At 48.1% G+C, this 26,026-nt stretch overlaps 1 protein-coding gene across 2 annotated transcripts in view; it reads left to right on the plus strand.

The window, feature by feature from the left end:
• Positions 1–26,026, plus strand: part of SLC6A17 (solute carrier family 6 member 17) — a 122,803-nt gene that overhangs the window by 51,582 nt on the left and 45,195 nt on the right. Inside the window, exon 1 of one of the 2 annotated variants that reach the window (XM_079144695.1) lies at positions 22,591–22,997. The exons of the other annotated variant lie outside the window; for it this stretch is intronic. The gene's annotated coding sequence lies outside the window, so the exon portion shown is untranslated. Of the gene's footprint in view, positions 1–22,590; positions 22,998–26,026 lie in introns of those variants that run through there. 2 annotated transcript variants of the gene reach the window in all.

The raw sequence follows: 26,026 nt of genomic DNA on the forward strand, positions 1-26,026 counted from the left end.
ATTGAACTCCGGGGTGCTTGACCGCTGAGCCACATCTCCAGCCCTATTTTGTATTTTATTTAGAGACAGGGTCTCACTGAGTTGCTTAGTGCCTCAATTTTGCTGAGGATGGCTTTGAACTCTCCATCCTCCGGCCTCCGCCGCCCAAGCCCCTGGAATTATAGGGCCCAGCTAGTAGGAAGTTCTTTAAGAGAAGGTTCAGTCTTCCCCTGAGAGGGACTGTGCAGGTGGGTTTTAGCTGCTGTGGCCTTCCCTTCCTGACTGCCTGCACAGCTAGCTCCTCTTCACTAGCATAAGCCAATTCCCTAGAGTACATGCACATCTCCTGGTTCTGCTGCTCTGACTTACACAGCTGCTTCTCCAGGGCCAGGAGCAGTAGGAAGCACTGGGAGCCAGCAGCCTGGTGTGCTAGGTAGAGGAGCCCTGCTGAAGCCCCTGCAGTGATACAGAGGGGCACCCTGGCCATTGTGGGTGCTCCCTGCTTCTGCACGCACACAGTTGCTGTGCAGCTCCTGTCATCTGTTGGCCTGGTGTAAGCACAGGGCCACATTACTACTTTTAAACAATGGGTGAGACAGGCTGTTTTCCCCACTTTTCAGATAAAGAATCAGTACGTGGAGAACAGAAAGACTGGTCCAAGATCACTCAGCTAATAGGTGGCATAATGGAGACCCATTGAGCCAAGGGGACGCTTGTGGCCCTTGCTGTGCTGCCTGTGTTGTCTGGGGCCTTTGTAGTGGTTCAGCACCTGTGTGCCAAGGGCAGCTCCTGGAGACTGTGCAGGTGAGTCAGAGTTGACCTCCACTCTCCCAGAGGACCTGGTTGCCCTGAGCAACATACAGGCTCACAACCTTCAATGGAAGCCTCTGCCGAGGTAGGTGCTCTGGGCCTGCAGGAAGTGTGGGGCTCTCAGAGCACCAGTAGGAACCTGATGGCAGTCCCCCGGGGTCCCCTGGGCCTTGTTAGATGCACAGGTAACAGCATTGGAAAGTGCTAGCCAGAGGGAGATGTTGAAGGAGGAGGTATGTAGGGCACAAGGGACCATCTTCCACCTTTTCCTTGTTCACTGCTGCCAGTGACTATGCCCTCCACTCACCCAGCTCCGAGAAGGTCCTCCACAGGTGTGGGGGAAGCTGAGGCAGATAGACACTCTGCATCAGCCGAGTGACAGCTCTCTGAAGGTGTGCCCTAGCACCTTGGGAGATGCAAAACCGACGAGAGAATATTCCCTGATCTGGGCTGTAAATTGAAGAGCTATTCGGGAGTAAAACTTGTAAAAAGTCAGTTTATCTTTTCTGGCTGTACCCATATATCAAAGACTGATCTGGATTTCTCTCTGTTCTGGGATAGGCAGAGACCAGCTTCTGTATGTCTCAAAAAATATTGTTTAAGGACCTACCATGAGCCCTCCACCCCAACCCAGGTAAGGACCCACGACCGGCTGAGGGGCTCACAAAGGGCAACAGGAAAGAGCTGATTATAAGTGTCTGCTTTGGCCACATGGACAGATGTAGAAACAGTCACACATGTGACTGTGTTTCCTTATACGTGTTACATATACATTTCCACTAAGCAAATATTTTCATTTTCTTTCCCACTCTCATTCCCTTTTCATCTAACATAAGATGTTTGAATAATAATAAACTAGGTTATTAATGGTGGTGGTGGGGTGTAAATTAAGCAGGAGAAGAGTGAATGAACATCAAACAGATTAAAATTCAGACCAGGTGTGGTAATGCACACCTGTAGTACCAGCTACTCAGGAGTCTGAGGAGGGAGAATCCCAAGTTCAAAGCCAGCTGGGGCAACCTAGTAAGACCCTGCCTCAAAATAAAAAAGACCTGGAGGTGTAACTCAGTGGTAGAACAACCCTGGGTTCAATCATTAGTACCCCACACACACATGTTTCCACCTCTGTTGAGCAAGTTGGGGAGAGAAATAAAGTGCATAGGTGTTAGTTACTGATAAATGATAAAGAAAGAGCACAGAAAAGGGACGAGGAGCATGTATGTGTGGATTTTTTTTGTGTGTATGGAAGTTCTTATATGTGCGTGTGTATAAGTGTGTGATTTTAAACAGGATGGTCAGGGAAGGCTTCCCTAGGGGTGACACTTGAGGACCTGGACAGAGCAGGTGCAAAGATCCTGAGGCAGGGTGTTAGAGGAGGCCTGCTGGGACTGGAACATCAGAGCACAGCATAAAATTGGTTGAGAGATTAAGGGGACCAGATCACACAGCAGCTTTATGAGTCATGCTGAAGACATTAGTTTCTACCCTGAAGGAGATGAGGCGGCAGGTCAAGACTTTGAGCTGAGAAGTGACATGCTCTGACTAAGGTTTTCATTCAAATGTCTCAGCTGCCCTGAGGCCTGACCCTGCTCTTGACCATCTGGGTAGGGTCTATCCCACTGGACACTCAATGGTACTAACTGCCCCATTTCCCACCCACATCACCCTAGGAGTGTCAGAGCTTGAGGTTCAGGGCCTTGTGGACAGATGGTCAGAGGAGGAGAGTCTGGTGAGGATTCTGCCTCCCAATTCATGGTTTGGCCCTTGGTTGCCATTTTAGGGTTTTTGAAAGGCTGATGTGCAAATGAACTTTGATTAGATTCTGTGAAGTGAGCCCACCTTCTGGGCGGGTTGCAGAGGATCCAGGTGCCTCTGCCCTAGAAGAACCCTGCCGGCCGCAGTGTGAGGAGGGCTTCAAGTCAGAGGAGAGTATTGTCACGGTTCTGGGGAGGGGAGAGGGTGGGGCTGGGAAGGGCCAAGTGGGGAGACTGAGCTGCGAAGGCTGCAGGGCGAGGAGGCTGCATCTCACACACAGGCTCCAGGGCCAACGGATGTTCTTCATTTTCCAAAGTAGATTAACTTCTCTTTGTTGCCTCAGCATGGTAAAAACAATCTCTGTCACTTTGAGGGACGCCTCCCTGCCCCCCTTCCCTTGACCTGCTTAATTCTTGGGAGCTTATGAAGCACCAAGATGGGTAGTGTTGCTGGGGGTACATTCGCCTCTGACCATCTTTCCCTGCTGGCTGTCCCAGAAAACACCCTCCCAAGGTAGCCCTTGTGACCTGGGGCTCTTTTGTTCCTTTTACCTCAGTCTGAGGGGTGTTTGAGGCTCCAAAGCCGGCAGGAAGTCTGGTCTCTGACAGCAGCATGGTGCAGAGGATTTTGGGGGCTGATGCCCTGCCCCTGGGGCAGTTCTAGATCATGCAACAGCTGTGGGCCTCAGGTTTTTCTGCCTTAAAGGTGTGACTAGAACTTGTGAAGATGAGTGGGTGGAGAAACTGAGATGGGAAAGGAGGCTCCTGGGACACGGACACGGAGGGGTGTTGGAGCTTAGCGTGGTCTGGGACCTTGACCCTCACCCCAAGGCATTAATTTTGGCCTCTCTGGGTCTTCCTGAAGCAGTTGGGAAAGTCATGTCCTCACCACACTGTGGCTTAGCCAGATAAGTCCTGGATGAGGCTTCAGCTCGGGAGAGGGATGCTGGACCAGCTGTGAAAAATCACCCCCCCCCTCCCCCTGTGGGTGTCTATTGGTTCTCAGCCCCGCCCCCCTGCTCCCAGGAGTGTGTGTATGTGGGAATGGGAAAGGTGGTTTGCAGGTGTTGGGGGCCAAGGGAGCCCCTAAGTGGGGCACTGGGGACCCAAGATCTCTGCAGGAACTCTGGACGCTCAGAGTCCGCCCCTGCTGTTCGGAGACTCTAAAGGGCTGGGATTTATGTCCCTTCCTCGCTCCCACGTCTCTGACTGGGGAGGGCCAACTCATTTTTCATGGGCTCCGCGTGACTTTCCAGACTGTATTTTCAGCCTCGGTTTGACGTCAGGCTCCGGCTCTGTCCCCAGGGATAGGTTTTGTACATTTCCAGGCCAGCGGGGCCGGAGACTCCCATCCCCTTTGGTCTGTCCTGCTGTCCCCACTGCCGGCTCTGCGGGGTGGGGTGGGATGGACTGGGCTGGACCGGGCTGGACCAGCAGGAGAGAAGCCGGGTGAGCTGGTCCGCTGAGCTGGGATGTCCTGCGTGGCACATGCATGTGCGGGGAGGGAGGGGTGATCCAGGACCCAGAAGGGGGATGGAAGGCAGGAGGCGGAGGAGGCAGCCAGGCTGTCTGAGATGTGAGGTGGCACGTTTGTCTCGCAGCTGCTTCTCTGCAGACACTCCCGGGGACAGGCTCTGTCCCAAGATCTGAAAAAGATGGGGGAGGGGGAGAGGCACGAAGATGAAAGAGGATGGGCAGGGCAAGGGGGTGGTGGCAGAGGTGGGGAATGGACTAATAATGCAGTGACGGGCTTCACTGATAGGTGCACTGGCTCTCCTGCTTACTTACCTCCTTTAATTCCCAAAAAGATTTGACGAGAATTTTTTTTTTTTTTTTTTTTTTTTTCTGTTACAGATGGAGCAAAAATGTTGCAGGGAGACTGCTCTTGGCTCACAGTGTCTGAAACTCAGCCCAGCTCTGCCCTTGACTTTGGCTTCAGACTTGAAGGGGCAAGATGTGATCTTAGAGCTGAGCAGAGAGGCATGGGGAACATGCATCAAACGTGGTTCCCAAATACTGAAATGAAATTGGATCAGGGGTATCTTCTTCTTGACTCCCTCTTGGAAACCGAACTTGGGCTTCATCTGTGCCAGGCACCCCAGATATATTAAAGAGACTCCAGTTCCAGTTCATTCCCTGATACACCCTTTCTGCGTGACTCCAGAGTAGTCACTAACTTCTCTGGGCTTCAGTTGCCCCCATGGTTTGCACCCCCCTGTCCTGGGCTAAGCATATCTTCTCTTTGCCCACATACTAGGGCCTGGGTCCCATGCTGCTCATCATCCCAAACCTCTTTGTTTAATATTACCCTTCTGGTATTCCAAATCTAGACCCTTTGAATCGCCCTTCAGCCCTCCCTGCCTCCTGTCCTATCGATCACTATACCCCGTTAATGCTGTCTCTGAAAAAACAAGGATGCTTTCCTCTGTGAAACCCCCAGCCAAAGACACTGCCCCAGCCTAGGCTAGTGAGGTGGCCACCTAACTGACCTATGATTTTCTTGGCCCCTCCAGCTTGTACCCTGGCTGTAAGAGTCTCACACTGACCTGTAGAGTAGGCCTCCCTTGCTGGGTGGTAGAGGGATGGGGCAGGGCTCCTTCTTTTTCTTACAGGCCCCCTCCTGCTCTGAAAGTATCAAGTGATCTGAAAAATGTAAAGGCTGCTGAAACAAAGTGGGATGCCTGAGCCTGCCTTCTTACCTCTCTACCTGCCTCCTGCCCCAATCCCCATCCACTGGACTGGGATTTTAAGACAGCTTCTCTCACCTAATTCCACTGCATGGCCTGGTTCAGACTCTTAGGGCCCCCTGAGGTGGCAGCATGACAACATGAGGTTAAGTACATGGACTTTGGATTCCAGTCTTGTCTGCCACTAACTTGCTCTGTGACTTGGGGCAAGTTGTTTAACCTCTCTGTGCTGCAGTCTCAGCTGTAAAATGGGAATGAGTCTCGATACTATATTTCATAGGCTTGTTATGAAAGATAAATAAATCTATACGTGCTAAGTACTTAGAACAGCACTTGGCAAAAGACATGTGTTCAACAAATAGTAACTTTGCAATTACTGCCTGGAATATAGTAATAAAATCCTAAAGGGTCTCCTTGTTTCCAGTTTTGTCCTTCCAATACATATTTCCCTCCATGCCCAGAGGACTTTCCCTGTCACTCCTGTGCAAGATTGCCAGATAAAATACAGAATGCCCAGTCCCAGTGGCAATTTAACTGGATGTCTGGCATTCTTATTTGCTAAATCCGGCAATTCTACTCCCATGCTTGAAATTTCCCCCACTCTCTCCATTACCTTTAAAATAAAATCTAAGCTTTTTAGCGTGGCATTCAAGCTCTAAGTGATTCAAACCCTTGCCCTCTCCCTCGATTTCTCACCAACCCCGGCCCCCTCATCTTATGCTCCAGATATCTCCAACTGCCTTTTTTGAATCCCAGAGAATGACTCTTAGCATTTTTGGAGTGAGGTGGGCCATTTGCCATATTTTCAATTGGGGAAATTGGATTGCAAAAGGCCAAGTTCTGTCCCAGACCACACAAGCCAGTAGGTGACGCCCATAGGGTTTTCAGCAGGACCTTGGCCTTGGTTCTGAGATGCACAGTGCCACACTGGAACCAGAGGAGGGTCCTCTAGGAGCAACAAATAGATCATGCTCGAAGTCCCTGACCGTGTGCTTCTCCTTTTGAGTTTGGGAGGTGGAGGGGTCCCCATCTGCTGACCTGGAACCCTTCCCAGGGGCTGACCTCGGCAGGCTGTGATGCCCAAAAGCTTAGGGAGTGGCAGGAGTGATGGACAGGACCTGCTTGGGACTCCGGTAAGGACACTGATGTGGTCAAGGGAAGTGCTTCTGAGACCTGGGCCTGTTTGCAAGGCCCTGTTTGCCCTTCTGTCCTTGGGGTTTGGCCTGGAATGGAAACTGATTTCCTCAACTCTAGCAGCCTAGAGTAAGGACATGTTGGTCTGAGGATTCCTAAATGGGCAGAATATCACTAGCTGGCCCAGCTGCCTTCTGGTGACCTCAGGGAAAAATACAATGGAGGCCATCATGGTGGGAGTGGGGGACACCTTTCCCACTTGCCTCTAGAGCACTCTGCATAACCCGTAGCATCAAACACAAGTGAAATATCTTCCCAGACAGATCCCTGGGAAGCTCTGGCTCCATTACAGCCACTTGATGAAAATATCACTGCTCAGTGCTGAGAACTTAGTCTCAGTAATTGGCTTGTATAATGTCCAAAGATTCGGTGCATATCACCAGCCCAAAGTGATGCATCATCTTCAGCAAAAAGATTTATCATGGAATCTGTGGCAGCCTCCAATTTGTCTGAAGCAGAAATAGGAATGACTGTCCTTGCCAGGAGTCATCCTTTGTCTTCAGAGCAAATTCCTCCATGGTCAGAGGCTTTCTGGGCCCAGGCTGAGGCCTCAGGCCAACTTCCTGGCCAAGGTTCCACAGTCCCAATGCCTCCAGGAATCTCAGCCACAGGCAGCAGGGAGCAAGGGAAAAAGTGGAGTGCCAGACTGAGGATCCCCAAGTTCTAGGATGGACTCTTCCGCCAGCTGACTTGTGACTGTGGGCAAGTCGATTAACACACCTGCTTTGGTATGACCTCCAAAGGTCTGTGGTTGCAGGTTTGGTCCCTAGGGAGGCACTAGGTGGGAGTGGGGGACATCTTTCCCACTTGCCTCTAGAGCAGTGATAGAGCCTTTAAGAGGTGAAGTGTAGTGGATAGTCTTCAGTTTATTGGGGATTAGGGAACCCTGATCCCTTCCTCTTATTTTTACTTCCTAGGCATGAGGCGAATGACTTTGCTCCACCATGCACTCATCGTGATATGCTGCCTTGTCCCAGGCCCAAAGCAATAAGGTCAATCAATCATGGACTGGATGCTCCAAAACTGAGATAAAATAAACTTTTTCTCTCCATAAGTTGGTTATCTCAGGTATTTTGTCATAGTGATGGAAAGTTAACACTCTCTTGATTTTCTCTATCTAGAAGATGGAATCCGTGATCCTGCTTGAACAATCTCACAGGAGAAATAGACAAGGATTCACCCATCACCTATTTTGTAGAAAACCCCTTGCAACCGTGGTTTAAAGTCTGAGCTTTGGGATCAGATGGATATGAGCTCCAATCCTAGAGTTGCTGCTTGGTTGTGTCACATTGAACCTATTTCTTAACCTCTTTAAGCTTTGGCTTTGTAAAGTGGGGACTCTAACAATATGTACTTTGCAGGTGTTGCTGTAAAATAAAAGGATATACAATAAACCCTTAGGATGGTGCTGGTCTGTGGCAAGAACTTCCCAGAGCTTCTACTGGAGTAAGCAGGAGGCGTGAGTGAAAATATTTATCATAAGACAGGCCCATCACTATGTGGCATGTCATTTAACAAACCCCTCCACCACTCTCAAGGAGGAAATTGAGATTGGGAGAGGAAATGATGCACACAAGGTCTCCCACCCATGCGTGGCCAAGGCAAGCTTAAGACCCATTTCTAGCTGACTCCAGGGGCTGTGGCTTTCCTGTCCCACTCACACTGGCTTATGGCAGAGTTGGAAGTGTCCCGATGGTGGAGTAAGGGCCTAAGTACAGTGAAGATGCAGTGTAGAGGTGCGCTGTGGGCAGCAAGCTGTGGAACGAGGCAGACTTGGGCTTCTCTCTCACCTTCGCAGCCCTTCAGCTGTGTGACCACAGACAAGGCACTCACCCCCTCAGATCTCATTTGAGTTAGGTGCTGAGTGCAGGAAATGGTGCCCATAGGATAGTTCTTGTCATTGATATTAAATGCTGGGTGTGCTATGTGTTGAAGGTAGTCCTAGGGCCACTAATAAGTACCTGCAGAGTTGGTCTGGGGAACATCCCTGTGGGTCGGATGTCACTCCTCCACATAGGGAGAAAGGCTCTGGATGAGAGGGGCCAAATGTGAGGAACTTCTGGGGCGAGGGGCAGGCTGGGTGAGTGGATTCAGGAGAGTTCTGGAGTGAGTGGGGGGGCTGGAGTCCCAGGAAGTGCTTTCCTTCCTCTGTGCCACTGACTTTTAGGTTCTGCCACGTGCCACTTTATTAGATGTCTCGTGTCACAACGGCTCATCCCCTTTTCCAAGAGAAGCAACTGAGGCCACTGGTGTCAGTGACGCAGCCAGGACTCAGATGCAGCTCTGCCTCCCAAGCCACACCACCATGCTTCTGTCCCAAGACCATGTGGTGACATAGCCCACAGTTGCTGTGGATGATCTTCTAGTCCTATCTTGGTGTCTGCGTTTGTTCTCAGTCCCTTTCAAGAACTTTCAGTGCAAGCATTTCTTGGTTTTCTCCAAATCCACTGCTGCTGAGTGAACTCACATGATTGAGTCTTGTGAATCAGCTGTGTAGTCAGCCCTGTCCCACCCCAAGACTAGGCCACCTCAGTCAGACCCACTCTCCCCTACCCCAGCCACCCAGGTTTTGCCCCACCACCCAGCATCCCAAAGAATGCTCCTCTCCACCCTCCCCCAAGGCTACATCCTCCTCTCCACCTCCTCCCAGGAGCTGCCTGACTTCTGTGACTCACCCTGCTTCTAGACCTGAGAACTCTACCAGAGCGTTGCCTCTGAGTCACTGAGCCTCTTTCAGGGACTTATCCACGAATGCTCAAGCATGGCACCCCTGCCAGTGGGAAGCGCTCATCCCCAGCCTCACCTCCTCTCTGGCACCAAGCACGTAAGGGTATAGGAAGCAAGTAAGGTAGTGCTTAAGGAATTCAGCTGGATGGGGGCAGATCTGGAACATTCTGATGAAAAAGAGATCTCCATAGATGACCAAGGGCACATCTGGCTGTGCTCACCAAGGTGGTACCTCTTGTGATTTACTACCCATTCTCTTCCTTATTTATTAGCAAGGGGCCAGGGTGACCTTGGCACAGATTAAATGGGCTCTGTTCTCACCTCCCTTGGAAGACCTATGGCTTGAAGAGGGTGCAACAACCTCAAGTCCCCCCATCAGATTCACACTTAGATCTCTGTGGCATCCTGCAGACCCCAGACCAGAGCTGACACTACTTAGATGGAGAGGAATTGACCAGTGACAGGCAGCCTGGTACTTAACCTAGTTTTACAACTGACTTGCTGTGTGGCCTTGGACAAGTCACTCTATCTTTCTGGGCCTTATTCATCTGTACAAACACAAGGAGTGGTCTAGAGAATTGTTGAGGTGTTTTCAACTCTGAACCTTTGATTCTCTGATGCTTAGGCAAGGCTGTCTACTGCTTCTCCAATAAAAATGTTCCTCCCCTGACAGCAGCCTGGGGAGATCAATAATTCTGTCAAAGCATCCTTGCAGTAAAGCTAGAGCTCTGCAGTCTCCCCCCAGGACTGGAAACTTTATCCTTATTCATTGTTCATTCCTATTCTTCCTCTCTTGGCCCCCCTTACCCACCCCACCCTCAATCTAGGACACTGCAACCTGCCATGAATGAAGAGTGGCTGGTCACGGGGCCCTGTCACCATGGCAACAGATCCCCACAGACGAGGTAGGCATCAAAGTCACATGAGAACCCCGGAAAACTGGCTGAGGTATTTATAGAAGCAGCGGCTGGTGCTTTTATGGAAATGGGTCTATATTTGACTCGGGGACTGAAAACTCCACGTTGTCCCTGAGGCCAGGCAGGTCTTACATCTGATTCTCCCTCTCTGTGCCTGGTGGAACAAACAGTCCCCTCCCCTTCTTGTTGGCACATTCCCCTACCCCACTCCTGGCTGATGGCTGATGCTGGTCCTACTAGAGCAACCACCCCCACTCTGTTTACATTGAATGACATTTCCTCCCAGGCTGGAGTTTGGGGCTGCAGGATGCTGGGCACGTGGGTATTTGGGACACCTGCCTTTAGACTCTTCCTGGGTACCATTGGGAGCTGCTTTCAATAAATATTAGAAGCTACAGTTTGTCACTTCTCTCTTTCTTACAAGTTTGGAGGTAGCTGCTGAAGGGAGTACCCATCTGAGCTCATAGGTTTGGAAGGGTTTCATCCCCTCTGACCTTTGTGGGTGTTATAACCACGTTCTGGAACACAATTAACAGTAACTGTTGTTTACTGAACTTTATGTATTACCTCATTTATTCTCACCACCCGCCATGACACAGACATCACCATTATCCCCATTGTACAGACGAGAACCAGGACTCAGACTGGGAGCCCTCATTGCCTGGTCCCAAGGTCCCCCGTTCTTCCCACTGTGCCCATCCTAGGAGAGTGACAGAGAGTGTGCCCAGATCAGTGGGAACAGGGGCTGAAGAGAGTTCACAAGAGCAAGGGGAGAAACATTCTGTGATTTTTTTTTTTATTGTAAACAAATGGGATACAACTTATTTCTCTGTTTGTACATGAAGTAGAGGTATGATTATCCCATTTGTATAATCATACATTTACATAGGGTAATGGTGTTTGATTCATTCTGCTATTTTTCCCTCCCCCCACCCCTCCCGCCCCTCTTTTCCCTCTATACAGTCCCTCCTTCCTCCATTATGGCCTTCCTCCCACCTCCCATTATGTATCATCATCTATTTATCAGTGAGATCATTCGTCCTTTGGTTTTTTGAGATTGGCTTATCTCACTTAGCATGATATTCTCCAATTTCATCCATTTGCCTGCAAATGCCATAATTTTATTATTCTTTATGAATAATATTCCATTGATATATATATCACAGTTTATTTATCCATCAATTGAAGGGCATCTAGGTTGGTTCCGCAATCTGGCTATTGTGAATTGAGCAGCCATGAACATTGATGTGGCTGTATCTCTGTAGTATGCTGATTTTAAGGCTTTTGGGTATAGGACAAGGAGTGGGATAGCTGGGTCAAATGGTGGTTCCATTCCAAGTTTTCTAAGGAATTTCCACAGTGCTTTCCAGAGTGGCTGCAAATTAGTGCAGCCACTAATACCCACCAGCAATGTATGAGTGTACCTTTCCCCCACATCCTCACCACATTCTGTGATTTTAATGAACAAGTAACACATACATAAAGAAAAATTCAAGCAAGATTGAAGTCAATTCAGAACCAAGTTTTCCTGCCCAGGGTCCTCCAGAACCCAGTTCCTGTCTAAGGAAGTCATAGTGGCCAATTTCAGGGTTTGTGTTCTAGAGATTTCATGTGCATACAGAAGCAGATATGGATGTATAGAATATGTATATGGTACAGAAGTACAGTGTGCAATTCAAAAGGTAGATGAAAAATAAATCTTTCTCTCATGCCTGCCTCTAACCATGTAGTTCCTCACCCTAGAAGCAGGCACTATTATCAATTTCTTATTGTATCATTCCAGAAATATCTGTGCCTCTTCAAGCGTACACAAACGGTCATGCTCTATCCACACTATTCTGCATCTTTTTTCATTTAACAGCACATCTTGGAGACATTTTCAGATCAGAACATATAGCACAGCCTTGTTCATTTTAATGACTGCAAAGAATTTCATTGCATGGAGGTGCCATAAATTATTCAAACAGTTCCTTGTTGATAGATATCTAAATTGCTTCCACTTTTTTCTATTACAAACCCTGCTCAAGGAGTATCTTTAAATGAATGTCTTTAAACAAACACATGCAAAATGAGTACATGTCTCCATAATTTTGATAGATATGGCCTAATGGTCATTGGGTATGGGCCTTTGTAATTTTGATGAATATGGTTTAATCAAGTTCCATAGAGATTGCACTATTAACTCTTCTCAGTTTGCAAAATGTGTGATCTCAACATTTTTTTTTCATTTGCTTTAATTACTTGCTAGCATAAATGGTAAAAAATGGTATCTTGTGACAGGCTTGGTGGCACACACCTGTAATCCCAGACTTGGGAGTCTGAGTCAGGAGGATCCCAAGATCAAAGCAAACCTCAGCAATTTATCAAAACTTAGAGAGACCCTGTCTCAAAACAAAATTTAACAAAAGGGCTGGGGATGTACCCCTGGGTTAAATCCCCAGTAAAACAAACACACACACACACACACACACACACACACACACACACACACACACAGATATCTCATTATTTTTTAGTTAGCATTTCTCCTATTATAAATAGAATTGAATATTTTTACATGTGTAAGAGCTACTTTTATTTTCAATGAGCTTTCTAATCACACCTCTTTTTGTTTTCTGAAACTAACAAAAGCAGCTTCATATGTTAAAAGCAGCGCACCCTGTTCTTCTACAATCACTCAATGGGTATTTCTGAGTGCCCACTATGTGTCAAGACTGCTCTGGTTTCTGGGGATACAGATTTCATTTAGTTTGCTTTTGTCTACAAGCAAATAAAGAAGAAAGTGAGTTGAATACCAGATGGTGAGAAGTGATTTCCAGAACAATAAAGCAGGAAAGGCCAAGGGAATGCCAGGGATCACACCGGCTCCGGAAGGCCTTCCTACCCAATGCCCCAACCTTATAACAACTTCCCCCAGGTTTTCCATTGCGGGTCTTAGGGTTTTGTTAAAAAAAAAAAAAAAAAAAAAAAATCGGACATTTCAAAGGACAGACTTCGATTTCGATAGCCTCCTCTGCCCTGTGTTAGATTCCTATGTCTTTAATTTCTGTAGTGTCTTTAGCATTTCCTGCCTTCTGTTTTGTTTGGGTCCATTTTGTAGTTCTTTCCCTAAGATTTGAAATGGTTGCTTGGTTCATTGATTTTGAACCTTCCTTCTTTTCTAATAGATCTATTTAAGGCTATAAATATCCCTCTGAGTCCTGCTTTTGCTGTGCTCCTGTGGGATTGATAAATTTTTGCATTTATCAGTATTGATATAGCTACAGTTTATACTGGTATGAGGATTAAGGTAAGAATTCAACTCTACTCTTTTTTTCAAATGACAAAACCAAAATTATTTACTAAACATTCATCTTTACTCATTATATTCTAAATGCCTGCTTTTTGTTGTTGTTGTTATTGTTTTTTGTTTTGGGGTACTGGTGATTGAACCCAGGGGTGCTTAACCATTGAGCCACATCCCCAGCCCTTTTTTATATTTTATTCAGAGACAGGTTCTCACTAATTTGCTTTAGGACCTCACTAAGTTGCTGAGGCTGGCTTTGAACTTGCGATCCTCCTGCCACAGCCTCCCGAGCCGCTGAGATTATAGGCGCAAGCCATTGTACCCGGCTCAGTGACTGTTTTTTGATGTGAGTTTATTTCTGAACTTTGTGCTCTGCCTGATGGATTCCTCGTGACTAAGCCCACACTCACTTTTACCTTGTAGCTTTAGAATATGCTTTTCCACCTGGAGGACTAATTCCTCACATTACAGCCATTATTCTTCCCTTTTATAATTTTCCTGAATGATTGTTGCTTGTTTCTTTTTTCTATATGAACTGCAGTTGTAAAACATTTTCCAAGTAGATCTTTTAGCTGTTAAGGAGAGCGTACGCATTATATTTTAAACTCCCAGGATAATAACTATTTAATTATTCAATGAGTTAAGGAACATAAATTCTGTGGATGAGAGCCTGGCACTTTCCATGAGTTGCCACTAATAGAAGCAGTGATAATACTGCCTTGAGTTTACACAATTTATCTTGCATAATCCTTACAACAACCGTATGAGGCTAGAAGGCAGATATTTTTTTCTGTTTCTCAGATGAAGAGTCTGAAGGTCAGAGATACAAGTAATTTGTCAGAGGCAGCCTGTCAAGGTCGTCCTGGGTTGGGAACTTACACTGACCCGACTGTGTATATTGTCGCGTGGTCTAAGGAAGGGAAGGCAGGAGAATGCTTTAGACAGTGAAGGGCCCTTGGCATCACTGTTCCAAAGGCTGGCTCTGATTTTGATTCTGGGTGTTCATACATGGTGTGTTTCGTTGGGGGCATTCCCACCCTGCTCCAGAAGGACTCTATAGAGCCAGCTTCTCAGGAGCAATGTTCTTTGCCACTGAGTCCCAACAGGCAAAGGAATTGGGCCTGCCTTGCCAGTTTGGGCAACAGGGCCTGACCTGCATTTGGCTGTCCTTCTTACTCCTGTGAAGAGCCATCTATTCATCTCCTTCATCACTGGGCACAATGGCCTGGCGTTGCCAGGGGAGACAGGAACAAAGCCATTCAGAGGCTCCCGTGAGTCATGATGGGGTGGAGGGAGTGAGAGGGTGGGGGTAGGAAATCATTTAGAGGGCCCCCTCTGGTCCTACAGGGCCTTTCATCCCTGGTGTGCGCTCTCTCTCTCTCTCTCTCTCTCTCTCTCTCTCTCTCTCTCCTTCCTCTGTTCTTCCCCATTTCTACCTCTTGCCCCACCTGCTCATCACTGGGGTTCATTGGCCTTAGGATTTTTCTCAGACTCTGAAATGAAACTTCTACTGTATACACTGAGGAGTCAAGGTCAAGGATGAAGGACTTGCTGTGAGGTGAAACTAGGAATAGAAATTCATCTCAGAAACCCCCAATATTTTGACCCAAAGAAATTTTGTCTCCTTAAGTTGATCATCTTGACTATTTGTTATAGTGATGGGAAGTGAACTAACACAGTGTTAGTAGCCATTTCGTATTGTTGCTTCATTTTTTAGCTTAAAATTAGTAAAAACTCTGGGTATTTATTTTTCATATCAACAATAATGGAACTGAAAAATATACATGGAGAGATAGAGAGAGAATTCGGTTCTATGTCTGTCTTCTCCTTTCACTTTTTTTTTCTTTGTACTGGGGATTAGATGCAGGGACACTTAACCTTTGAGCTATATTCCTAGCCCTTTTTTTATTTTTCATCTTAAGACAGAGTCTCATGTTGTTGAGGCTAGCCTCGAGGTTGCAATCCTCCTGCCTCAGCCTCTGGAGTTGCTGGGACTATAGGCATGCGCCACCACACCTGGCTCTATGTCCTTTTTCTAAGCAGCATAGTACTCAAAGCAAAAATTGTACTGAGCACAAACTCCCAGCTGCTCACAAAGTCCCCTTTTCATGCTGAAGAGGTGTTTGCCTTCTCTTCTATCGTAGTTTAGATTGTCTTCTTATCTTGGTGCTGCTTTTGAGCTTTTATTAGGTCCTGGTCTATACAGAGGACAATCGTTTAGCTCCTTAACAGCTTCCAATTTGTCTTTGATCATACAAAGCCCTCCTCTGAAGGCTTAACACAGGGTCTGTCACAGATTAGATTTCTCCAAACATGACTTAGTTGGGGTTGAAACCCAGACCTCTGTGTGCCAACAGGAGCAGATGATCTGGGTGAGGAGGGGCAACTGCCACTGTGTCCTACTTCTGCCCAGGGAAGTGCCCTTTCCCTCTCAGGTTTGGACAGCTGACCTTCCAGACAGCCTGGTTTGTAAGGCAGAGCTCCCTTCTTGCTCCAAGTTCTGTTCCATCTACACAGGACCCCAGGACAAAGATCCCTGGCCTGAAACACCCTACTTCCAAGCTCCTAGCCTAGCTCCTTACTAGCTCATCTTCACCATTATCACAGCAACGGAGTTCACATGGATTGAGGACTCACGTGTACATGTGCTACACAGAAAATCTCATTTACTACTGAGCTCCCTGTGAGGGAGCAGTGTTATCATCTCCATTTCACAGACAAAGACATTTGGGAATAATGTCCTTAGAATAATGGGTTAAGGCCACAAGCCCTGGCACCTTGACTCCAGGGGCCAAGATTGTATTTAATAAATAAATAAAGCCCAGACCTTGAACTCCTGGGCTCAAGGGATCCTCCCACCTCAGTTTCCCAAGTAGCTGGAACTACAGGCACCTGTGTGTTACCAGGCCCAACTCAGGGATCAAGCTCTTAAGTATACAGGCGCTCCCAATGTTGCTCCCCATACTTGTGCCTCTGGGAGCTGAGACCTCATGGTGACTCATCCATACCAGGATGACAAACATACTTCATTTCTTCTGCTGACTCCAAATGATTGGTGAGAGGAGGGTCTCAAGGGAAGCACACATACCCCAGGTTATTAGGGAGAGTGGCTATCAGCAAGGACAGGCAATTACAGATACAGAGGTGCTGAATGTGGGTTAGTCCAAGGAAACCGGGGTCTCATGAGGCAGACCCCAGTTTCCACTGTCCAATTACATTGGCATTTGCTTCTTCCTTCAGCTAACATGACACATGGCCACAGGAACTGGCTTTATCTTCCAAGGCTACAACAGAATGGCCATCTTTCAAGACACCACAGAAGTCTGGCATTTATTCTACAGGCACATTTATACAGTAACAGTGTCTTATCTGCCATCTCCTAGATTTTGAAGACTAATTGGGTGAGGTTTGCTCATCTTCTTTGTTCATCACACACCTTTAATCTGGAAGGAGGGGGCACCTATAATGGCTGCAGGAAGAGGCCCGATTTCCTGTCTCTAAGTCAAAAGTGAAAGGATTTTCAAAGGCGTGAGAGTGGCAGGTAGATGGTGAGCAGTCCCTGGTCATCTAGCTACTTCCATACTTACTCAACAATTGCATGGATCTTCTGGTTATGTATTGCTGCAGAGAAAACCACCCCAAAATTTAATGGCTTAAAACAACAATCATTTTTCTTTCTCATGGTTTCAACAGGTCAGGGATTTGGGAATGGTTCTGCTGGACAGTTATCTCTGCTCTGTGCAGCATTGACTGCAGGCGTGTCTGGGGCCAGGAGGCTCTGCTTCCAGGGTGACTCACTCACCTGGCTGGCAGGTTGGGGCTGGCTGGATGTCAGAGGCTCAGTCAGGGCTATGGGCTGGGCACTGAGGGCCTCAGTTTTTTTCTACAAAGGCCTCTCTCTGGGTTGCATGGGCTTCTTCACAGGATGACAGTTAGGTTCTTAGAACAAGATCCTGGGACAGAAATAATGAAAGTTGCCATTATGGACTGTGTCCAGAAATAGGCATGATATCATTTTTCTTTGAATCCCCAGATTCAAAAGGAGGGGATATAGACTTCACCTCTTGAAGAAAGCATTGCCAAAGAATTTCGAGGCCATGTTTTGGAATAGCTCCACTGGGGAAATTAATAATTGTGTCACTAAGAACAAAGAAGAGGTCATTTCTTAGTATGTTTAAGATACTCAAAAATACAAACACAACTTAGGTAAATTGCAGATGAATTGTTTTCATGTGTCCTGAGGAAAAGTCATGGCCAACACTTCTTTCTAGATTTTACTCCATATGTACTAGGTGGTCCTACTAGGTTCATGTAATGAGAAAAATACATTAGAAGCATCACTTCAGTGTATTTTTTTCTCAGGAAGGCAGGCTTGGGAGAAAGGGGGAAAGTTGCAGAGGAAAGGAAAATAAGCATGTCTTTCCTTTCAAGCAGGACCAGTACAGAGAAGAATGGATCGAGTCATTGTGTTGGGCCTGCCATATTTGACAGGGCTTCCCTGTGTGTAAGCTTCAACTTGAGCACCTAATAAACTTAAGTCACTGTGCTGGGAGTAAGACATGCATATATGAATCAGAAAAGGTCCCTACACTATAATTGGTCAAACTTGAGAGACAAATTTGGCATATGAGGGGGTCCTACATTATAAGGCCCTAAATGTCAAGACTGAGAGCAAAGACTTTAAATCTAGGATGGAGCCCACTGGATGATCTGGACAGCTTAGTTAACCATACTAAGCCTTGGTTTCCTTATTATTAATATGGGGATTCTAATAAGTACTAGTCTCAAATAATATTGTATAATTTGAACATATTACTATATGTCACATAAAAGGAAGAATCTGTTTTCCAGAGAGATGGTCATCAAGAGCCAGTGTTCAGAAGGACTTTGTGGAGGAAGCCTTACTTCCTGTTCCTCAGCACCTTCAGTACAGCTTCACGACCACTGCCTCACGAGTGCTGCCTTCAGGGACACCTTCCAGACCTCAATCTCTTGGCTATCCCTGCAGATTTTGACATTGCAGACTACCTTTGCCTTCTTGAAATTCTTTTTCCTTCTGTGAGGTACATTGTCCTGTCCCCTCTTGACTCCTCTCTGGTCTTCTTTCCTGGCCCTTCTTGCTCCTCCTGCAGCTTAGAAGTAAACACTTCCCACCGATGTCCCTCTGACTGCTTTCTACGTACTCTCTCTGGATGGTCTCACCTTTCCCTACTCTCTTTATGGTTATGACCTAAAAGTCTGTGTCTCCAGCCCTCTTTACTGGGCTTCATACCTATATTTCTAACCACATTTTATCTATTCTTTCAGTAGTATTTATGAAATACATAAATAGAGAAACCATGTGCATAGAGAAACCATGTGTTGAAAATAGATATGGTCTCTGTCTGTGGAGCTTCCACATCAACCAGTGGGACTGTCACTAAGTAGCCAGTCACACTATTAAGTATGTAATTATACTGTGACAAAGGGGTACAAAGGGAAATAAATGTCCACCTGGCCTAATCCTCCTCCATGGTTAGGAGAGGCACAGAGGATTAGTGTTCCAAGAGAACCCTGTTAGGTGAGTGGACATGAAGAAAGGGAAGAGGAGGGGACTAACAGATTCCTGGCAGGGAGGACATATGGGCTGAAGCCTGTGCCAGGAAGGCGTGGGAGAGTGGGAAAAACTGAGAGAAGGTTGATGGAGTCAGTGGGCTGCAGGAAAGTCATGGGGGAAAGGAGTGATTAAATGTGGTTAGACAAGGAAGGGCCTTGAAGGACATGTCAAAGATGAGGGTAAAACTCTGCAAGCTTGAGGAAGGTGCAGTGACCACATTTCTTCTGAAAGATCACTCCTGCTGCTGTGTGGAGAGAAGGGGTTGAGACTGGAATTGGAGTGAGAAGGTGATTGAGTGAGACCTTAAAGTGACGATTATAGTTTGGACTAGAGTTATGGCAGCAGAATTAAGGAGAAGTGGCCAGGATCTAGAGGTTAATAGGTCTAACCTCCAGGATTTGGTACTAGATTTCAGGAAGGGGTGAGAAAGAGGGAGGTCTCCAGGCAATGATCATGAAATTTCTGGCTGGTTCAATGATTCACAGAGCAAGGGAACACTGGAAGGGGAACAAGAAGCAAAATGTTGAACATCTTGCCGGATAGATCTCTGAAATGTTGAGCTCATTTTTCAAACATGTGTTGGAGGTAATTCTGAGAGCCAAGTGGAAAGGTGGAGCAGGAGGTTGAGGATATGGAGCTCAGAAGACTGGAAGCGGAGATGCAAATGTGGGAGCCACTCCTACAGGAGTCGGCTTAGGAGAATATAGCATGAGAAAGGGACAGTCCAGTCTATAAGGATCAGCAAGGGGACTGTGAGGAGTAGCTGAAGGGCAGGAGGAAAATCGGGAGTGTAGACTGCCAGAAGGAGAGGGAAGAGACTGTGGGAAGGAGAAGATGCCTGTGACAAACATCATGAGCCATCAGTAAGATGAGGACTGGAAAATGCCCTATGGATTTAGTGACAGGTCATCAGTGACTTTAGCAAGTGCCATCCTGGCAGAAGGGTGGGGTAAGGAGTGAGGAGATGGTGTGGAAATGGAGGAGAGGATGTAGAAGAAAATGAGAAGGTGGGATAAGAGCCTAGTAACATTTAAAGGAAGATATTTGAACCTGCTTAAAAGCTGCTAAGATCCCTTTCCAGTAGAAAGGGATCTTCCTCTATCAGGAGGAAGGAGGAGCGAACAGGCATCAGCACAGCAAGTAGGGGCAGGCTTCTTTGGTCTAATGAACTCAGGGAGCTCTGATGGAGGTGAGGCAGTTCCTGAGAGTGTAGGGGCTGGAGGAAGAGCAAGGGGGGAAGTAGAAGAGGTTGGAGTGGTCTCAGTAGGAGTGGGGGAAGTAAGTTGATCAGAGGTTCACAGGGAGGTCCTTAGGAAGCATGAGGAGCCCACTGGAGTTTGGTGACCACGAGGACAGAGGGAGACAGATCCAATGTGTTTTTCTCTAGAGAACTTTGCATAGAGAAATCTGGTTTAAGAGAAATCAAGTTCAAGGGCAGAGAAGCAAAGGCATCTTCTGCTTATCACCTTGGTATCCCACAGACACGGCTTGCTATATCCCAAATCCATGGTCTTTTTACTTTCTTTCCCCAATCTGTTACCCTTTCTAGATTCTCTGTCTTGGTTAATAACAATATAATTATTTAATAATATTACTAATAATAGTCATTTATTAAGCACATTTATATAAAATGTGATATCAGATATTTTAAAAATAATCAGATTATATGATCATCATAACAACCTTATGGAGTATGTATTATTCAGATACAGATGTGGAAGCTGAGACTTAGTGAACTTGCTCCAGGTCTCTAGGGAATGGCAGTCAGGATGAAAATTCAGGCCTGTCAGACTCCAAAATTATTGCCCCTTTGCCAGCGCCACACCACCTTCAAATTCCCTTGCCTTGGAGGTACTGATCTCTGATGCTTTCCTCCCTCTTGCCTCCCATACCATCAGAGCTGTCACATTGTATTTGTTCACCTCTGTCATATCTCCTGCATCATTTGTTACTTCCTGCCATGCACCTCCACCCTGCTCCACTTCCCTGGTTGGGTTCACAAGAACTAACCCTGGTTGGGTTAGTTCCATAAGGGAAGAGATTCTGATCTGTCTCTTTTCTGCTATATCTTTTTCTGCTAGCAGAAAAGAGCCTAGAACAGTTAAGTAAAACACTCACTCAGTGAAACTCTTATTGAATGAAAAGAATGTCTACTGGGGAATAATTCTAAACAGGAATCCTGCATTTCCACAAGTCTGTGGGCAGAGGCACTGAGAGTTTTTTGTCCCAGACTATGATTTGGAGGATGTTTGCACAGCAAACTACTTTGAAAGATAGCAATAGTGTCTCCCTCTAGTGGAGGGCAATTGTTTGCTCTTCAGGATAATAAAGATACTGTCTGGGACAAATGATGAATGGGTTTGCTTGCAACCCATTATAAAAGATTGGGATTTCCTAAGTTTGAGGTTCCCCAGTGTGCGTAGTATTACCCAGCTCTAGCCCCATGTCTCTCCCATAGGACTGGGAGATTAAGGGAAACTGATTTGAATGTGAAGCTCATGCTAACCACTGTGCTATGAGTAATAAAAACCCTTTGTCTCTGGTCCTGGAGTCTCAGGGTCCCCCCGCCCCCCAGCATCCATGAAACTGTGGCAGGCTAACTTATTAGATTTCAAGGGTAGAATTCCAGATCCTTGGAAGTTGGGACAATGGCCCTTATTGCCTTTCTCTACAACAATTGAGAATTCACTTCTCAACCTTCCAAAACACTTGCCTCTGATGCCACAATTCCCCTTAGCGTCCCGTAGAGCAGAGATAATTCATTCCACACTTCCTAACCAGCCTCCAAGGTGCTGGTAGGATGTCTCCTGTCTTCCCAACTTCACCTCTAATCACCCCAGTCCTGTTCCAGTTCAGGCAACCCCATCAGTGCACACACTCTCTGTTTTTACATCTACACCCTTTGGAGTGCTCTTTTCTCCCCAAGGGCTGTCCTTCCCCCATTCTGTGTGTACATCTTTTGAGGCCAGCATCTTCCAGTGCCTGCTCATAGCCAGTCAGAATGTCCTTCTCCTGCCCTGTCTCCCTCCCCAACCTTGCATTTACTCAACCTTTCTGGCTTGTGTGGTGACTGCCTGGGTAAACCCTCCTCTACTTCTCCCAGAGTTTCCCTTCCCCTCTACTCAGATCCTGTCAGTTTCTGTAGTGTCTGGCATACAGTAGGGGTTCCATAGATGAGTGGCGTGTTGATAGAGTGCAAGTGCACCAGGAATGGTTTGTGCAGGGTGGTTTGACAGAAGACCATTGGAGGGGAAAAGGGTTTTAAGGAAAAGGAATATAAGCAATATAGGTTCCTAGATGGAACCATCTAGGGCAGAAGGAACAGCCACTTTGTGTGGGATTGAGTTTACGAAGGAAGATCCAAAGAGGTGAGTGTGAAAAGAAAGTGAGACCCGGGACACAGGAGGACATCGATCATTTTTCTCGGAGGGCACAAGCCCTGGTGAGAGCACCAGGGTCTGAGTCCCTTGACCACGGGTCTCACGAGGCTGCCACCCGGCAACCCCCTTTCCAGTCCCCGCCTACCCCCTCCGCCTGCGTCGGCCATCAGAGCCTCGCTCGCGGCCCCGAAAGCCTCGCATTGACGCGGGCCCGCGCGTGAGTCAAGCCTGCGTCACGGCGCCCTGCCGCCAGGGTGGCCTTTCGGAAAGCGAGGGAACAGTGCACGCCGCGCTCCGCCCAGCTCCGTTCCGCTCCGCAGAGCCGGCGCGGCCAGGGCGCGGGGAGGGCGGCACTCAGTTCCGGGCTTCGCAGCCCCTAGCGCCCCATCCGCTGCGGGACCCGGGTTCCCAGGCCGCTCCTCACATCCCCGAGCGCGCGGCGGGCGGAAGAGGGGTTAGGACTCGCTACGAAGGAGGGGGCAAGGAGCGAGCGGAATCGCGTGCGCCGGCGCGCCGCTCTGGGGCCCCTCCAGCCCCGGACCCGGCCTGTCGCCTCCAGACTCGGGCGACCCCTAGGAGAGATTTTTGCACCCTCGACCGGTCGGGGACCGTAGCTACTCTGCCGGAGTGCAGGGGCAGAGTCAGTGCGACGGCCCACGCGGGACAGGTGAGTCGCCGGCCGCGCCCCGCCTGGCTTCATCCAGCCAGCCGCCGCAACTTTGCTTATTCTGGCCCCGCCCCAGGCAGGAAGGCCTAAGGACCAAGGTGCGAGGCGGCGATCCCCCAGTATACGCCCGACCCTGTGCTGGCGCCAGGCTCCTCCTGCTGCTCCAGCCATAGTTGCCTGGCGACGGAGCCCCTGGTCCCTGCTAGTTCGGCGCATCAAGGGTGCCCAGCAGCGCACGTAGGGGTTGGGCATCATTGGGCTTCAGCTTCTGGGGCTCAGAAGGGCCTCAGAACTCCGGAGGTAATTGGGCAGAGCTGCAGAGGCAAGCGCCCGCGGAGGACAAGGGAGGAGGCCCGCTTGGCGGGACCCGCCGCCTAGAGCTGCGCGCCCAGGGCGCAATTCCGCCGGGAGGTTCCTGCGCGCCTGGGGACCCCAGCCCCAGCCACTGGGCCTCAGGCTCGTGACCTTGACGGTAACATTGGCAAGAGAAGTAGAACGCTCACGCCCGATATGAATATTTAATTCCCAGTCCTTGGGCCGGTCCTCGCCGAATTCGGAACTATAGGGGAGCCCTTCCTCCCTCGAGGGAAGCGCATCTGGAAGCAGAAAGGCAGAAATAGGGGATGTATACCGGGTGCTGATCTGGAGGGGGCGCCTTACTCGGTTTCTCCGAGTCACATTTATACCTGTGCGCGGTGCTCTGAAGCGATGTTTGTGGTAGTCCAGCGAGGGCTGTTCCCCCAGGGGCGCGGCCGCCTTGGAAGGAAGCCCGATGTTTCCTTTTAAAGCCCAAACAGCCATGTCAGGGCTCCAAGTTCAGAAGTTCTGAGACTACTAACCTTGTCGCTGCCAAGTGTGGTACTTTTTTCTGAATTTGCTACCATTCCTCTTTCCTATTTTTGAGAAGTATTTTAACAGGCCTTTTGGATTAGGAAATTTCTAACCAAAGCTACATTTGGGGCAATCCAGCTGTGATCAAGAGGCAGGTGGGTTTGGGTTGGGGAGATGAGGAAGTCAGGTAGAGTTGGAAGATTCTTTTGAAGGCACTACCCTTGTTAACAGGAACTTCCAGGAACTGAAAAAATCTTGTAATGGCTCAAAAAAAAAAAAAAAAATTCAATCAAGACTTTAGTGGCTGTTAGGCTTTGCCAGGTGTGACCATAATTGTCTGGAGAAAAAGGTCAGCTGCATGAAGGTTAACAATGGGGCCTCTTATGTTTTACACTGTGCTTATATTATCTCATGGCACTGTTTGGTGGGTCCATCTCCTGGGCTGGAAGGGCTTTGAGGTCACACCTGGTTGTCCTTGGCCATGGTCCATCCATGGGACCATCAAAGGCTCTAGCTCCTCTGCCTGCTTTTTGTCTAATGGAACAGCTGTGGCTAAGTAGGTGGTTGAGTTTCAGCAAATCCCTGCAGCTCAGCCTGGAGGGTGACTCAATGCAGGAGGCCAATCGTGCCCACTAGCTCTGATTGGAGGGGGTTTGGTCTGAGTCATACGCAGAGTCGTGTGTCAGCTGTTATGAATTCAATGAAGTTCTTTAACAGGGCTCTTGAGCAGAAATGTCCTGAGCCTCAAGTGTTTTGGAGCCACTGGTCAAAGATGGTCAAATCCTCAACTCAGTAGAGCTCAGGCTGCCTGGCCGCTAGGCAAGAACCCCAGAGCTCCCACCCACAGGAGAGGTGAACAGGATCAGGCTGGGGAGTAGTGTTGAGGGAAAATCCAGGGGGAGGCCCTGTGATTGTGGTCACAACTGGGCTCAGTGCTGTGCCATGTGCTAGCAGAGTGACCTTGGGCAAGTCACTTTACTTCTAGAGCTTCTTTTTCCTCACTTGTAAAACAGGGATGTCTATGGTACTTTTTCTGCAGGCTTATTTTTTGCCCAGTGCTGGACACACAGCAGATAATCATTAGATGTTAGTTCTCCATTTTTTCCCTTATGGGTCTTAATCAGAGGGAATTCTTTCTCTTTCTGTCTCTGCCCCTGAGTGCCAACTGGGGGGTATATGGAAGGCTGAGTAAGAGCAGAGCTAGTGCTGGGTGTACTGGGTGCCTGTGACCACCTGCAATAGCTCCAAGGTGAGACTCCAGCACAGACCTTACCTCCTTGGGATTACTCATGTCTGTGGCCTGGTCCCAAGCTGTGGTACCTGTTGGGTGGACTTCAGGGACCCCACCTCTTTGAGAAAATCCTCCTCCCCACTTGTCCTATCTATAAGAGTTAGGCCCAGTGCACTTTGATGGTGCACTCCTGTAATCACAGGGACTGCGAAGGCTGAGACAAGAGGATCTTGAGTTCAAAGCCAGCCTTAGCAAAGGCACTAAGCAACTCAGTGAGACCCTGTCTTTAAATAAAATACAAAATAGGGCTGGGGATGTAACTCAGTGATCAAGTGCCCCTGAGTTCAATACCCAGTCCCCCCCCCCCCCCACATTTTTTTTTGACAGGTGCAATAGAAGTGTTCAGGAGGGACAGGGTTGGCCTTTCCTGGAGAGGAAAGGGAAGAGTGGGTCTCCTACTTTCCTGAAGAATCCTGGGCCCTTTGCTTCTTCACTCTGTTATGCGTCTACACTTGAGCTAAGATGTGTGCACCTCCAGACTGAAGGATGTTAGAGAATCCTTACTGAATACAGCAAGAGCGAGGCTGTCCTGACCCAGGGGACTCTAATCTGTGACTAGAAGTGTGTGTATGTTGCCTTCATCATTCACCCTGGAGCCAATGCCCTCCTCAGTGAGCCTCGGAGCATATTCCAAGGCTGATGAAGACAGAGAAGACTCTGGAGCCGCAGCTTCCTTCTGCCTGTGCACCCTCCCTCTCCTTATATTCCTTAACTGTCCAGCTTTGCTGCAGTAGGACAATTTATCTTTAATCCCTTTAAAACTGCTAAGATAAGCAGTGGAAGAGTTTAAAGGGAAGGTGAATTGGAGCTTTTTTCCCTAGACGGAATCTGAGTTATCGCTTGCTCCCAGGCTGGTCTGCAAGAAATACTCACAGCCAGACATCTGGAGCACCAGGATAGGAGAAAT

The sequence above is a fragment of the Sciurus vulgaris genome, assembly GCF_902686455.1.
Source record: "Sciurus vulgaris genome assembly, chromosome: 1".
Lineage (NCBI taxonomy): Eukaryota > Metazoa > Chordata > Mammalia > Rodentia > Sciuridae > Sciurus > Sciurus vulgaris.